General features: G+C 47.3%; 3 non-coding genes across 3 annotated transcripts; 2 read left to right on the plus strand and 1 right to left on the minus strand.

Moving 5' to 3' along the window:
• The first annotated feature begins 8,365 nt into the window (after positions 1-8,365).
• Positions 8,366-8,437, plus strand: TRNAC-GCA (transfer RNA cysteine (anticodon GCA)). The gene has a single exon. It is a non-coding gene; the product is annotated as a tRNA-Cys (tRNA).
• A 56-nt stretch (positions 8,438-8,493) lies between these two features.
• On the minus strand, positions 8,494-8,565 carry TRNAG-UCC (transfer RNA glycine (anticodon UCC)). The gene has a single exon. It is a non-coding gene; the product is annotated as a tRNA-Gly (tRNA).
• Positions 8,566-9,788: 1,223 nt separating this feature from the next.
• TRNAR-UCG (transfer RNA arginine (anticodon UCG)) lies at positions 9,789-9,861 on the plus strand. Its single transcript has one exon. It is a non-coding gene; the product is annotated as a tRNA-Arg (tRNA).
• The last annotated feature ends 5,636 nt before the right edge of the window (positions 9,862-15,497 follow it).

Here is a 15,497-nt window from a genome sequence, read left to right on the forward strand (position 1 = left end):
GAAATGCAAACCTGAACCAGTGCCTGGAAAAAATAAGCTCAGTAGCACTAGAAATATGTTCAAACCGCATACCTCTAAGAAAAAAGAGGAAGAGATGCAGATTGGAACGGGAACGTCGTTCCCTATATAGGCGAAGAAAACGAATCGCGGAACAGGTGGAAGTTGATTGCTGGCTGCTCTCTCTGCAAACCTGGTTGCCAGTACTTCAGCTTCCTGTTGAGGATCTTTGGGGTGTGGAGCTTTAGGTGTTTTATTCCCTTTGGCCCGGTGAACTTGCTGCCACATCTCCCCGAGAGAGGTGTGTTCATTCAGGTGTGAACACCATTCTAGCCACTTTTGTTCTTTTATTTGTCTGGTCTCTCGATGTACATGTTCCTTGACCTCACAAAGTAAGATCCTGTTGCGGTCACTTGGCTGCTTTTTGTATAGCTTTCTTGTTCTATTGAGTCTATGGTTGAGTTCTTTGACACGTTCGCAATAGTACCAATGATCTTTATGGTGTCCGGTGGACTGTTTTTTCAGTGGGATTGAGTGGTTGGCTGCACTTTGAATCGCTTTGACAAATTCTTGTTCTGCCTGATTAATGTCTTTGGGAACATCATAGTTTCTTTGCCACTCTGAAATGAGGTTTTGAAATCGGTCCCAGTTTGCTAAAGCAAAGTTCCAGGCTTCAGATGGAGGCGGAGGTGGGGTGGGTAGGTCTAACTGAAGATCAATTTGGACCCCATAGTGGTCGCTTGTCAGTGTGGGCTCAACTGACCATGTTGCTGCATCTCTTAGGGAGGCTGAAACGAAGGTTAGGTCTAATCTGCCTCCTTGGATGTGGGTAGGTTCATTCTTGTTTAGGATTTGTATTTCTGGAAGCTGGTCTAGTAGATGTGTAATGTGTATGCCGGCTTCATTTGTTTTGTTCGAGCCCAGTGCCAATCGATGATGGGCATTAAAATCTCCACAAATGATTGTGTTTGTTGTTGTCGCGTGTCCAAATAACACAGAGAGATCCATTTCGGCTTGTGGAGACCTGTACACATTGAACACTTCAAGTTTGTCGTGTCTTAGCTCAATGGTGACTCCCATTACCTCTGTCCCTGCTCCACAATTGGGTGGACTGGTTATGGATTTGGAGATCAGGTCACTTTTTACATAGATTGCACATCCCCTGGATTGCCCATTGATCCATGGAAGGAAGAAGCCTCGATAGCCTGAGATTTTAGGTTCTAATCCGGCTCGAAGCAAGCTCTCCTGTAGTATCAGGATGTCTATGCCTTTGGTTGCTGCTATGCATTGCAAGTGTTGCAATTTAGTGCGCAGTCCTTGCGCATTCCATTGCAGGATCTTTAGAATTCTAGGTTCTTGGAATGTGCTGATAATTCCGTGGTATCCATGGAGTCTGATGAACACGCCATGGAAGTTGCAATTGGGGTATAGGTTCTTAGTGGTCCTGAAATTGCCTCATCAATGTCGCTTTCCGACGACCTGGACTCTATCTGCTTTTTATGGGGGTGCCTCTTGCCCTGCTGTCTTGACGGTATGGATATTACATCTTCGAATTTTTTGAGCTTGTGCTCAATTGTCTTCCGAGTCTCTGTGGTTTGCTTGATTCCATGTGAAAACAGCAGACCTTCGATTAACTCAGTGACCAAAGTTTTGAGCATTGGCCAGAGAGCGTTCAGTTCAGTGGGAGCACTATTTAATGTTGTGCAGGTTGAGGGCCTAGTGGCTTTTAGACCCTTCTCGGTGGTAACTTTGGCACTGGAATTGCTACTCCTATTAGCCCCAGTGTGCTTGCTGGATGAAATGGGAGGCCGACTGCTTTGAACATGAGTCTTGTGTCCTCCATCTTTCTTTTTGTCCTGTACTGTCTTCTCACCCTTCACCATGGCCAATGGTGAAGGGCCGTGTGCCCCCTCTTCCTGAATGGGTAGACCCCACGCGGTTTTAGTGGGCATGGGAGCTGGTATTCGTTTTGGTGGGGGTTTCGGCTCCGCTGTTGGCGTGGTGGGGTTCGTTTGAAGCCTTTTGAGCCTTTCAGGGCATTTCAAGTTCCAGGCATGATGTGCCTTGGAACAATTTGGGCATTTTGCCTGAACAGGGTGGTTTGCCTTGAATTTATCAATACATGTTTTTGTATCATGGGGCTGGCTGCAGACTCCGCACCTCACTGGGCGTTGGCAGCCATCTTTGTGATGCCCAAATCTCTGACATCTAAAGCATCTTAGGGGTTCTGGGGTGTAAGGCCTGTGTTGGAACACACCCCAGATTCCAAGGTCAAGTTTTTCCGGGATCCGTCCTCTTACTGTGAGAAGGACTTGTCGAGTTTCTTGTTTTGTTCGTACTTGGCATCTCTCTGCTGACACCACATAGTTCAGCTTTTCGAGATGGCCAAGGGCCATATGCAAGGGATAGTGGAGGACAATGACTTTACTTATTTTATCCGATATTTAGATGTATTAGCAGTACAGACCGGACTAGAGGAAGAAAGGTGGCACAGAATCCTTACAGCATGTGAAGAAGTCTCTGACACTAATGCCCCCTTCACACTGGATGAGCTCAATCGGGCTAAGAAAAACTCCAAGGATACATCCCCTGGAGCCGACAAAATAACCTATAAAATGATTAGAAACCTCGGCCCAGAGGGAGACGCTGCATACCTAAGGTTAATTAATTTAGCCTGGACTTCTCAAACTAGACCTTCTGCTTGGAATAGAGCAGACATAGTGCCGATCCCAAAACCCAAAGATCCAGCTAATCCCAGGCCCATCTCTCTCCAAAGCTGTGCAGCCAAGACGGCTGACAGAATGGCACTCAACAGACTGGAGTGGAAAATGCCTAAACTGCACCATGATATGTATGCCTATAGAAGAGGGGTTGGCACAGTGGAATGTATTACAACTCTGTTAGCCCACTTGAATGACAGACCAGGAATGCTGATATTCCTGGACCTCGAAAAAGCCTTTGAACTGGCTAGCGCCCCAGCTATTCTCTGCTGCCTCATTGACAAAGAGGTCAGAGACAACCTGCTCTCCTGGACCAAAAACTGTCTCATAAACAGAGAAGCAAGAGTAAAACTTCATGGCACAGTCTCTGAGTACAAAAGACATGAAAATGGTACACCGCAAGGAGGTATTCTTAGCCCTCTTCTCTTCAACTGTTTAATGGAAAGAATAATGAGGTTGAAACTCCCACATCACTGCAGGCTGCTAAACTACGCGGACGACTTTGTCATCATCATAACAGGAAGGGATGCGGCGCGCCTTGCACCCAAATGCTTAGACTGCATCAGTAAAGAGGCAAAACAGATTGGGATCAAACTCAACCCCTCAAAGTCAAAGGCCATGCCCATAAAAATAGCGAAGCCCAACATCCAACTCACAGTACAGGGTCAACCAATAGAATGGGTCGACACCTATCAGTATCTAGGAATCATCCTGGACACACTGAATTTTAATGCTGAGGTCACATACTTGAGAGAGCGAACTGCGGCCCGGACGGCAATCCTCAGGTCGCTAACCTCCCTTTCTGGAGGAGCCAATCTGCAAGTCCTTCGCACATACTATGTACAGGCAGTCAGATCAGTGATCGATTATGCCGCACCTGCACTCACAAATCTATCACACCAACAGTGGAAAAAGCTTGAAGTTGCCCAAAACAATGCTATGAGAGCTGCACTGGGAGCCCCCATGTGGACCAGGCTTGAAACTCTTAGACTGGAGACGGGTTTGCCCTCTCTACAAGAAAGAATATCACAAAGGACAGCTACAATTATCAGTAAGATAATTATTTCTTCTGATCCAATCCCAGTACGGCAGGCTTTGGTGGTTGGACTAGGCCAAAACAATGGAAACTCTTGGGTTGCAAGAGCAGGAAAAGTCCTAAACAGACTACATTTAAAAAACATGATTCTTGATAGAGAGGGTGATCATCCACACCCAAATTACACTCCTTCCGCGCCGTGGGAAGAGCCTACTTTCAAAATAGTAATAGAAAGTCTCCCAATGAAAAAGGCTGCCTATGATCCGACAATCCTAAGGCGCATAATAGAAGAGCAAATGTATAGCATAGCAGTAGCAGGAGCCACCCACATCTTCACAGACGGATCGGTGGACACAGAAAATGAGAGTGCTGGCGCTGCTCTTTGCACGACCAGCGTTCAGGCATATTGGAGACTGGGAGGACTAGTATCATCAACCCAAACTGAGCTGTTCGCCATACAACAGGCATTCGCATATGTGATTGCACAAAACACTCAAAATGCAATCATACACACAGACTCAAAAGCTGCACTTCAAATACTAGGACAAAAACAGTGGAAAGATAATGTGGAAATAATTACCACCATTTTGTATCAAGGAGCAGTCGCTAAAGGCAAAGGCCTCAACATAACTTTAAACTGGATCCCATCCCATATTGGAATCCCATTAAATGAAAAAGCTGATGAAATTGCTAAATTGGCGACTCGTCATCCAGTGATACATAAAACAATTCAACCCAGCCTAGAGAACATAAAAAACATCATCACCAAAAAACTCTCACATCTCAACAAAGCCGACCTGCACCAGAGAATAGCTGAAGGTTCGCCATCTGCAACATGGTATCTTCAGGCAACCAAATTAGAAAGGTTGAATATCCCAAAAGGAATCAACAGGGAAATAGCAGTTAGGTTATATAGACTACGTCTAGGTTACAGATGCAACTGGGAGATTGGTGAACCCCGACAGAGAGAGTGCATCTTCTGCCAAACTGTCACAGAAAAGCCATTACTTCACTATCTTCTGGAATGTGAAGCAACCAATGACCTTAGAAGAGCTTTTAGAGTTCCTGAATCATGCAGTGGCCACCCTGAAGCCATCAACAGAGCCACTCTCCTGGTCAACAAAGGTGTCCAGCAGCTGGACACCCTCATAAAGACTGCGAAGCAGTATCCTCCCCCGCGATAACAGCTTGATGGTTAAATGCAACCTCAGAACACTGGGAAAAAAAATTGTACCACTTACGGGCTATTCATGCCCGTGCCACCTCTTGGGTGGCACGGGCATGACCCCCCTCCCCCCACAGGTGTGTAGCACCAGACCCCCTCCCCCCCACAGGTGTGTAGCACCAGACCCCCCTCCCTCCACAGGTGTGTAGCACCAGACCCCCCTCCCCCCACAGGTGTGTAGCACCAGACCCCCCTCCCTCCACAGGTGTGTAGCACCAGACCCCCCTCCCCCCCACAGGTGTGTAGCACCAGACCCCCCTCCCTCCACAGGTGTGTAGCACCAGACCCCCCTCCCCCCACAGGTGTGTAGCACCAGACCCCCCTCCCTCCACAGGTGTGTAGCACCAGACCCCCCTCCCCCCCTCAGGTGTGTAGCACCAGACCCCCCTCCCTCCACAGGTGTGTAGCACCAGACCCCCCTCCCCCCCCTCAGGTGTGTAGCACCAGACCCCCCTCCCTCCACAGGTGTGTAGCACCAGACCCCCCTCCCCCCCACAGGTGTGTAGCACCAGACCCCCCTCCCTCCACAGGTGTGTAGCACCAGACCCCCCTCCCCCCACAGGTGTGTCGCACCAGACCCCCCTCCCTCCACAGGTGTGTAGCACCAGACCCCCCTCCCCCCACAGGTGTGTAGCACCAGACCCCCCTCCCCCCACAGGTGTGTAGCACCAGACCCCCCTCCCTCCACAGGTGTGTAGCACCAGACCCCCCTCCCCCCACAGGTGTGCAGCACCAGACCCCCCTCCCCCCACAGGTGTGTAGCACCAGACCCCCCTCCCCCACAGGTGTGCAGAACCAGACCCCCTCCCCCACAGGTGTGTAGCACCTGGTAGAAAGGGAGATCATAAAGCATCTCGAGAGAGATATCCGGAAGCTGCAGCCTCCCCCGTCAGGTCACGACTTCCGTCGCTGCCAACGTCTATGCAACTCCTCCTGCAACTGTTACTCCTGCTGCAACAATCGCTTTACAACCAGTCGACCGTCCCTGCCCTGGGGCTCGAGCCCAGACTCGCTGGCAGGGCATTGGAAGAGCATGTTTACCGCTGCATTAGAAGGACAATCGTTTGAAGATACTGTCAGGCCACTATGAGAGAATGGGGGGATATGATCACTAAATACAAGATACTGAGGGGAATAGACACTGTGGACGAGTGCAGCAGCCTTAAAGTGAGAGAAGGGAGGACTAGAGGACACAGGTGGAAGCTAGAAATGCAAATGAGCCGAAGGAATGTAAAGAAATACTTGTTCCCTATGCCCCCAATCACTTGGGCTGGACGGTCTGAGCGACGGTCTCGCTTCATGCAAGTCGGCGTTCAATCCCCGACCGTCCATAAGTGGTTGGACACCATTCCTTTCCCCCCGTCCCATCCCAAATCGTTATCCTGACCCCCTTCCCAGTGCTATATAGTCGTAATGGCTTGGCGCTTTCCCCCTGATAATTCCTCCCCTGCCTCTGTCTTCAATAATGCCAAGACAATGTCCAGTTACTCAGTGGTTAACGACAGGAGTAAAGTGCTTAGAGCAACAGCACTGAATCCAAAATGAATTCTATCAAGATTGTTGATCGTGTCTAAACTCGACCTGTTAAGCAGGGAATTAAGAGCAGCTGTTCCATCTATATTTTATTTTAATGTGTGGGTAGTATGCTGTGGTTCCCATTAATAGGGATGATGGGTTTATATTTTAGGGAGACTGAATACCTGAGTACCTGAAATTTATCACTGTTAAACATCATATGTTCTGCTGTTGATACCTGGTTGATGGGGTTCTGGGAGTTCTTCTATTCCCCAAGCCCGGCCCGAGGCCAGGCTTGACTTGTGAGAGTTTGGTCCACTAGGCTGTTGCTTGGAGCGGCCCGCAGACCCAATCAAAAACTTTATTAACATCAGCTAGTAGTTTGCCAAATGGCTTCTACAGAAAACATTGACAACAGAAGTCCTACATTGCCGCCACTGCCACCACCACCACGACCACCACACCGCCTCCACCACACCACCACCACCACGACCACCTCCACCACACCACCACCAGTATTTACCCAGCGTCTCGGGAACTACTACACGTCACCACTGTCCACTAAGCACCTTCTCCACGCTCGCTAAAAGACGAAAACAAATTTACTACTAAATTAGATGGAAGACCTGGCCTGGCCACACCCTCGTCCCCTCGGCCACATCCCCTTGGCCACACCAGTGTGTCTCCAGACCCACCTCCGTCACCCAGGCCAGTCCCCTGTCTCATAACACCACCATTGAGGCAGGTGACAGAGGGGCAAACATCAGCTGACGAACTGAATACAGAAACCCTGCCCATCCGGATTCATCTGCTTGGAAGACACGAACACTCTCACGTCTCTCGAGAAGCAGACGAACGCCGACGCCAACACTCACAGTGTGTTTGGCTTTACGAACAGCGAGAGGCAATTGTAAAGCCTCTGGCGGGAGTGATTGGGTAGCGCAATAAGCCAAGGGGGACGGGGCACTCAAATGCTCAGCAGTGGGAGGATCAGCTCTACCACTGAGACAAGTCGTAGTTGTGAAGCTAACTACTCGTTACAGCTACCATTGACCCACAAAATGACTCCATGGCATTTTGTTATGGTGTAAATATATTAAAACACTTTGTTGTTATTTAGTAATACCTCCACACCCAGTCTGACGTTGATGTGGGTGGTGGGTGGACTCTTTCCCCCCCCCACCCTCTTCCCCCCCACCCTCTTCCCCCCCCCCCCACTCATCCCCACCCTCTTCCCCCCCAACCAATACCTCAACACTCTTTGTCGTATGCAATAATACAGAGGAAGCCCACAGCGGCTGAGCAGTGTGTGGGTGGGAATCCCAGGTGACTGGCCATCTGCTCCCCTCAACACCATGCCCTCCATGACACAGTGACAAAGCCACCAGCCTGCTAACTCTCCAGACCAGTGAGTGAACGCGATTGAGCATACAAGATGCTGCGACCAATCATGAGATACTGAGGATCAGGAGAGATATACAAGATGGATAAGGAGAGTCTCTTTAATTGAGAGTAGGATGAGGTGCCTGGAGAGTACCTGTAGTACGTTTTGAGGGTTCCAAGCCCGGCTTGAGGCCAGGCTAGTCTCTGTGTGAGAAAAAGAACAACCTGTTCTCCTTCATAGAACGTCGCTTTTCGCCCGTATGCGTTACATACGGTCAAAAACTGCCGTACTACAGAAATGGAAGCGACTGGCGAAAGTGACGTACTCTCCCGTTTTCTGTTTTGGGTCCTCTGGTAGGTTAGGAGAGACCACTTTAAATTGACCGTTTTCCTGATGTTCGGGACCTTAGGAGGACGGGCTGAGGAGAGAGACAGAGTCCGTCTACACAGACAGAAGCAACGGTGGTAGTGTAGTGTAGTGTAGTGTAAGGGGGTGTAGCTCAGTGGTAGAGCATTCGACTGCAGATCGAGAGGTCCCTGGTTCAATCCCGGGCGCCCCCTAACCTTAATATTTAGGATAATTTTATGAATACAATTGGAAAAGTTCAAGATACATTTGCGATGGCCGGGAATCGAACCCGGGTCAACTGCTTGGAAGGCAGCTATGCTCACCACTATACCACCATCGCGCCTTCATACGGACGATATTTCCCTGACTAGTAGTTCCATGTGTAGTTTATTGTGCAACCCATACTCCTCCTGTGAGTGGTAGTTTATTGTGCACCCCATACTCCTCCTGTGAGTGGTAGTTTATTGTGCACCCCATACTCCTCTTGTGAGTGGTAGTTTATTGTACACCCCATACTTCTCCTGTGAGCGGTAGTTTATTGTGCACCCCATACTCGTCCTATGAGTGGTAGTTTATTGTGCACCCCATACTCGTGCTGTGAGTGGTAGTTTATTGTGCACACCATACTCGCCCTGTGAGTGGTAGTATATTGTGCACCCCATACTCCTCCTGTGAGTGGTAGTTTATTGTGCACCCCATACTCATGCTGTGAGTGGTAGTATATTGTACACCCCATACTCCTCCTGTGAGTGGTAGTTTATTGTGCACACCATACTCGCCCTGTGAGTGGTAGTATATTGTGCACCCCATACTCCTCCTGTGAGTGGTAGTTTATTGTGCACCCCATACTCCTCCTGTGAGTTGTAGTTTATTGTGCACCCCATACTCCTCCTGTGAGTGGTAGTTTATTGTGCACCCCATACTCCTCCTGTGAGTGGTAGTTTATTGTGCACCCCATAACTCCTTTGATTCTAATCCCGACATCAGTAGGCATATATAATTTTCGCTTCTCAGAAATATGCAACATTCCGCAATAGACAGCTAATTATTTCCTATTCCCATTTCTTCATTAATAGCCGTAAATAATGACAATTAAATTGTATCGGGGCTTCACCTAGTTGTATTCACCTAGTTGTGTTTGCGGGGGTTGAGCTCTACTCTTTCGGCCCGCCTCTCAACTGTTACTACTATTTTTTCCTACACATACACACACCCCAGAAAACAGCCCGTGACAGCTGGCTAACTCCCAGGTACCTATTTACTGCTAGGTAACAGGGGCAGTAGGGTGAAAGAAACTCTGCTCTTTTCTTTTCTCGCCGGCGCTCGGAATCGAACCCGCGACCACATGATCACGGGTCTAGCGTGCTGTCCGCTCAGCCACCGGCCCCACCTGCTTGTCTCAGGTCAGAGGTAGTAATAATGCTAACAGGTCACAAGAGGGGTAGAAATAGCTTAAGCTGCTCTAACCCTTTGAGAAGTATTTTTTTTAGTCTTAATAAACATACTTGAACTTGAACTTGAACAGGTCACAAGTTCCACTCCTGGGCAGGCCTGACGACCACCGACCGTGTGGCCTAATGGATAAGGCGTCGGACTTCGGATCCGAAGATTGCAGGTTCGAGTCCTGTCACGGTCGACTTAAAGGAATGAGGAATCTCAAGAAATATTATTTACTCAAGACGGGAAATCACGAGTAAATCTGGACTCTAGAAACAGACAATAAAAAGTGGTAATTACAAACTTTCTAGCTCACTTGAGGTTCTGATTCCATTGACCATTTTGTTGATGCCTCCTTTTGGGTGTCACGACGGCTGGAGTGGCTATGCTCCTCTCGCGGGGCCAGGTTCGAGCTTCTGAACTTTCAGGAATTCAGTAGGTGAAATACAATGGAAGACTCGCTGCATACGCACACACACACTCTCTCTCTCTCTCTCTCTGTAAAGATTCGTTGCCTGGGAAGCCTACTCAAAAGAGACCCTTGGTCCTCACCTAATTGTGCTTGCGGGGATTGAGCTTTGGCTCTTTGGTCATGCCTTGGTGGTGTATTTTGTATTACACATTGAATGCCTCATACACGTTTCATACAATATCCTCTAGACTTACAGCCCCTCGGTTCTTAAAAACTTATTCTTAGGTCTACCAGTTTACCCTATACTAATCCAAAGAATTGGAAAATTGGATAAAAATGTGTGAAAGATATAGTGTAGAATGTAGCCTGTATTCAATTGTAAACTGAGTAAATGTTTTACACATATCTTGGGTATCCAGCCTCCGTCTCATTACAACCTGGAAATGAGGTAATAATAACCTCAAGATAACCCCTCAAGATAACCTGGTTATCTTGAGATTTTTCGGGGCTTAGCGTACCCGCGGCCCGGTCCTCGACCAGGCCTCCTTTTTTGTTACACACCCTCAGGAAGCAGCCCATAGCAACTGTCTAACTCCCAGGTACCTATTTACTGCTAGATAACATTGGCATCAGGGTGAAAGAAACGTTTTGCCCATTTGTCTCCGCCTTCACCGGGCATCGAACCCGGAACCTCAGGACTACGAACCCGAAGCGCTGTCCACTCAGCTGTCAGGCGCCTTGCCTGTCCTCATCTCCTCACTCTCACTTGAGGAAATAATTCACAAGCGAAGATTATTTTGTCTGAAAGGAATTACCCATTCAGTTATTCTTCAATTATCAGGGGGAAAGCGCCAAGCCATTACGACTATATAGCACTGGGAAGGGGTCAGGATAAGGATTTGGGATGGGACGGGGGAAAGGAATGGTGCCCAACCACTTGGACGGTCGGGGATTGTATAGGACAGGATGACAATTCTGCAACTACCCTGCTTGATGGGGTTCGTCTACTCCCCAAGCCCGGCCCGAGGCCAGGCTTGACTTGTGAGAGTTTGGTCCACCAGGCTGTTGCTTGGAGCGGCCCACATGCCCACCACACCCCGGTTGGTCCGGCACTGAAGCTGGGTATTTGAAATTATTAAGGAACTAATGTTAAAGAGATGGATAATCAAAGAGATTGATAATCAATGAGATGGATAATCATAATCTGTTTAAATAGAATGTTGAAGATGGGCAAATCTATACATCATGGCCTGAAGGCTGAGCGGACAGCGCTCGGAATTCGTAGTCCTGAGGTTCCGGGTTCAATCCCCGCCGGAGGCGAAAACAAATGGGCAGACTTTCTTTCACCATGATGCTCCCGTTCGCCTAGCAGTAAATAGGTACCTGGGATATAGACAGATGCTGCGGGCTGCTTCCTGGGGGATGTGTAAGAAAAAAGGAGGCCAGGTCGAGGACCGGGCCGCGGGGACGCTAAGCCCCGAAATCATCTCAAGATCAAGATAAGAAGACAAAATATCTCTTTAGAATTCTTATCTACATGTGAGTAACTTTTGTAGTATCTGTTAATGTTATGAGGCCAGGATTACAAAATATATCCCAGGTTAGTAGATGGGGCCGGTGGCCGAGCGGACAGCACGCTGTACACGTGATCCTGTGGTCCCGGGTTCGATCCCGGGCGCCGGCGAAAAACGATGGGCAGAGTTTCTTTCACCCTGATACCCCTGTTACCTAGCAGTGAATAGGTACCTGGGAGTTAGTCAGCTGTCACGGGCTGCTTCCTGGGGGGGTGGAGGCCTGGTCGAGGACCGGGCCGCGGGGACACTAAAGCCCCGAAATCAACTCTCAAGATAACCTCAAGATTGTACCTTTGTGTCAAAGTCTTTTCCTTTTCATTTCGTAGTGTTCAATGGGTCCTCTTGCTTCATGTCAATTTTTCATTACCTTGCATTTATCTGCGGTGAAATCGAGTAGCCATTTCTCAGACCAATCCAAAGTTTATCCAAATCGACCTAACATCACTTTACAATCTTTTGTTATAACTCTCCAGCCATTGTGCTTCATCTGCAGGCATTGATACGAATGAACAAATCCACAAGGGCCGTGACGAGGATTCGAACCTGCGTCCGAGAGCATCCCAGACGCTGCCTTAATCGACTGAGCTACGTCATGGTCAAAAGAACTGAAACTTACGTGGACCCTGCAGCCTCTCCGAGACGTGTAATGCTCTCAGCCTGTTCATTTGATGCATCACGCTATTGTGATTTCTTTGTGCATTGATACGAATGCAGGCGTGCTGGCGCATGTCTGCTCGCTTCTGTCTGTCCTTCTGTCGGTAATAACTGAGAGAACCTGTCTGCTTCCAGACTCCCCCGTCTGCTTACTTTCCCTCTCAGTACAAAAACTCTGCTGTTATGTCGTGAAGAAGGTACGCAGTCTGGGGAGGGGGGGGGGGGGAACCTGTGGCCAGATTCACGAAGCAGTTACGCAAGCACTTTACGAACCTGTAAATCTTTTCTCAATCTTTGGCGGCTTTGTTTTTAATTATTAAACAGTTAATGAGCTCCGAAGCACCAAGAGGCTGTTTATAACAATAACAACAGTTGATTGGGAAATTTTCATGCTTGTAAACTGTTTAATAAATGTAACCAAAGCCGTCAAAGATTGAGGAAAGATGTACATGTTCGTAAGTACTTGCGTAACTGCTTCGTGAATCTGGCCCCTGGGTTCGTAAGTGCTTGCGTAAGTTCTTCGTGAATCTGGGCCCAGAGGCGCAGTCTTAGCCACAACACTATTTTCATAGGCACCCAATAGGTCCTTCTCTCCCAAGAACTCAGTTCCAGCAAGTTGCTTGAGCTCGACCTAGTGACAAAAATCAAACAAGCAAGCACCCTTGCTTGTTTCAACGTCCCACATATTCAGCTGTTGCTTGTACGTGCTACAAGGACCAGTGACCTGTCTTAGCAAGGCCAGCCGGTCACGGCTTACGGGACAAGTCAGTAACAACCTCCTCGTTACATCCCTTAATTGAAATTGAAATTGAAATTGAAATAAGTTTATTGAGGTAAAATACACACAAAGGGATGAGGTAGCTCAAGCTATTCTCACCCCATTCAGTACAACGTGTTAATATATACATAGACACACATCACAAATAAACACATTACCAAACATTCTGAGAGGTAAAAATATACATTTCCTCCCTCACAAGTAGTATGGTATCAGACGTACACACAAATACTTTTATGACCTAGGTATACTGTATAGACAATTTGCAAGACACCTGCAGATAATTCAACAAAATATTACAATCTTGGTGCAAAATTCTTATATCTCTCAAGAATATCATCAACCTTTCCGTTGTGACACATCCAGGCTATTTGTTCAGGAACAGTCCTTATCTCAGTGTTTCTATATACATTAATCAACGGACAATCAAGAACATAATGGGCCAGGGTGTGAGACCTTAACATACCACATAGTTTACACTTCGTGTCATTATCATGAACATCTAACCCATATTCCCAGTAATATTTGTACCCAAGCCTGAGCCGCATGTACACAGAGTCACTCCAAGCATTTCTCCTTTTACCATAAGTGAAATGGGTGTTTTGACTCACATACATGTAGTGTTGCATGGTTTGACTTCTCTCATACATTATCTCTCTCCTCTCCACTCCCGCCTGTGCCTGAATATTTCTGATTTTGCTTCTTATTTGTCTCATTGTGAATTCACATTCAATGTCAACTTGTGGTTTTGATGTGGCACGTTTGGCCAAGTCATCCGCCACCTCGTTGAGCACTATTCCAACATGAGACGGAATCCACATGAATTTCACACTATAACCTTTCAGCTGTATCTCAGTTATTCTTCTCTTACAGTCCTCCACTATAGACATGAAGACTGGGTTTCGACTGTTTAAGGACTCCAGTGCTCCTCGGCTATCGACAAATACAAAAACATTTTTGTCGTCATGACGTACTTCCTCCAAACACGCCAGAATGGCCTGCAGTTCAGCTTGTGTGGATGATATATAATTACTAAGCCGGAGTTCAATTATCCTGTCCACAGTCCCAAACTCCGTATAATCCCTTATTAGGACACCACACCCTGCCCTGCCATCTTCCGCCACCGACCCGTCGCAATATACATGTAAACTGTTGCCTCTTGGTAACCGAGATATCATGCTTCCATACAAACACCGTAATTGTCCCGGTTCATGATGAATCTTTTTCACCTTGAGGGGTACAATTTCGACGTCTATTTTCTGTACTTTCCAGGGAGCAGAAATATTACATTGTCGAGAGGGTTTACAGCAGTCAAGTACGTCGTATTCCCTGAGGTCATGAGCTAATCCTCTCGTATAGCGTGTCTCCCTCAGTTTCCTGGAAGTGTGTACGTCACTCAAGCAGGTCTGAACGCTCTCAAACAGCTTATCCCCTCCTTTTCTCCGCATGAAACGAATAGATACTCTAGTGTTAATGTCACGGACTCTATCACACACACTCTGTAAATTTAATTCCATTCTCATTATTTCAATCATTGCATTTCTTTGACATCCAAGAATAATCCTCATAGCCTCGTTCTGTATCAGCTCTATTTTTTGAATTCTGCCTTGGCCTGTGTAAGACAATACGGGTGCTGCGTAGTCTATCAGGGATCGAACAGTGCTTATGTATAACATCCGCAAGATAGGTACCCCAACACCTTTACCAGAAAAAGCCAGTGCTTTTAGAGGATGCAGACGGGCTTTACATAAGGTGCTGATATGATTTATTTCAGCATTTTTACTCTCACATGTGTATCCAACATACATGCCCAGATACTTGTACTTCTGTACACGGCTCAGTTCCACACCATTTAGAGTAAGTGTTATATTTCTTCGTTTCCTATACTCGTATTTGGTTTTATCTGCATTTATAACTAAGCCTAACTTGTGACAGGTTGTACCAAGTATGTTAAGAGCATCTTGAATTTTGTTCCCAGAAGTGCCTTGTATAAGAATGTCATCAGCATATATGATCGTCGTGACCCCTGGAGGATACATCTCTGATGCTAATCTGTTCATTAATACATTGAATAAGGTGGGACTTAATACTCCCCCTTGTGGGGTACCTAACTGAAACCTCCGTTCCTCAGACATGTATCCCTGGTAATACACCTGACCTTTTCTGCCTTGTAGATAATCCCTTATCCAGTGTAGCAATCTCCCTGTTATTCCCAGATTGGCTAATTCGTATAAGATTACTTCCCCATTGGCTTTATCAAACGCTCCTTGTAGATCAACAAAAACTCTACAATTGTCATCCACATTAGACAAGCACTTTAAGAGACAATCCGCAGTACTTTTGCCTTTGATAAAACCAAAGAGATTACTGGACATGTTATCACCTACAAGGTAGAGTAGCCTATTTAACAAAATCCT

Source organism: Procambarus clarkii, chromosome 19, assembly GCF_040958095.1.
Source record: "Procambarus clarkii isolate CNS0578487 chromosome 19, FALCON_Pclarkii_2.0, whole genome shotgun sequence".
Classification (NCBI taxonomy): Eukaryota; Metazoa; Arthropoda; class Malacostraca; order Decapoda; family Cambaridae; genus Procambarus; species Procambarus clarkii.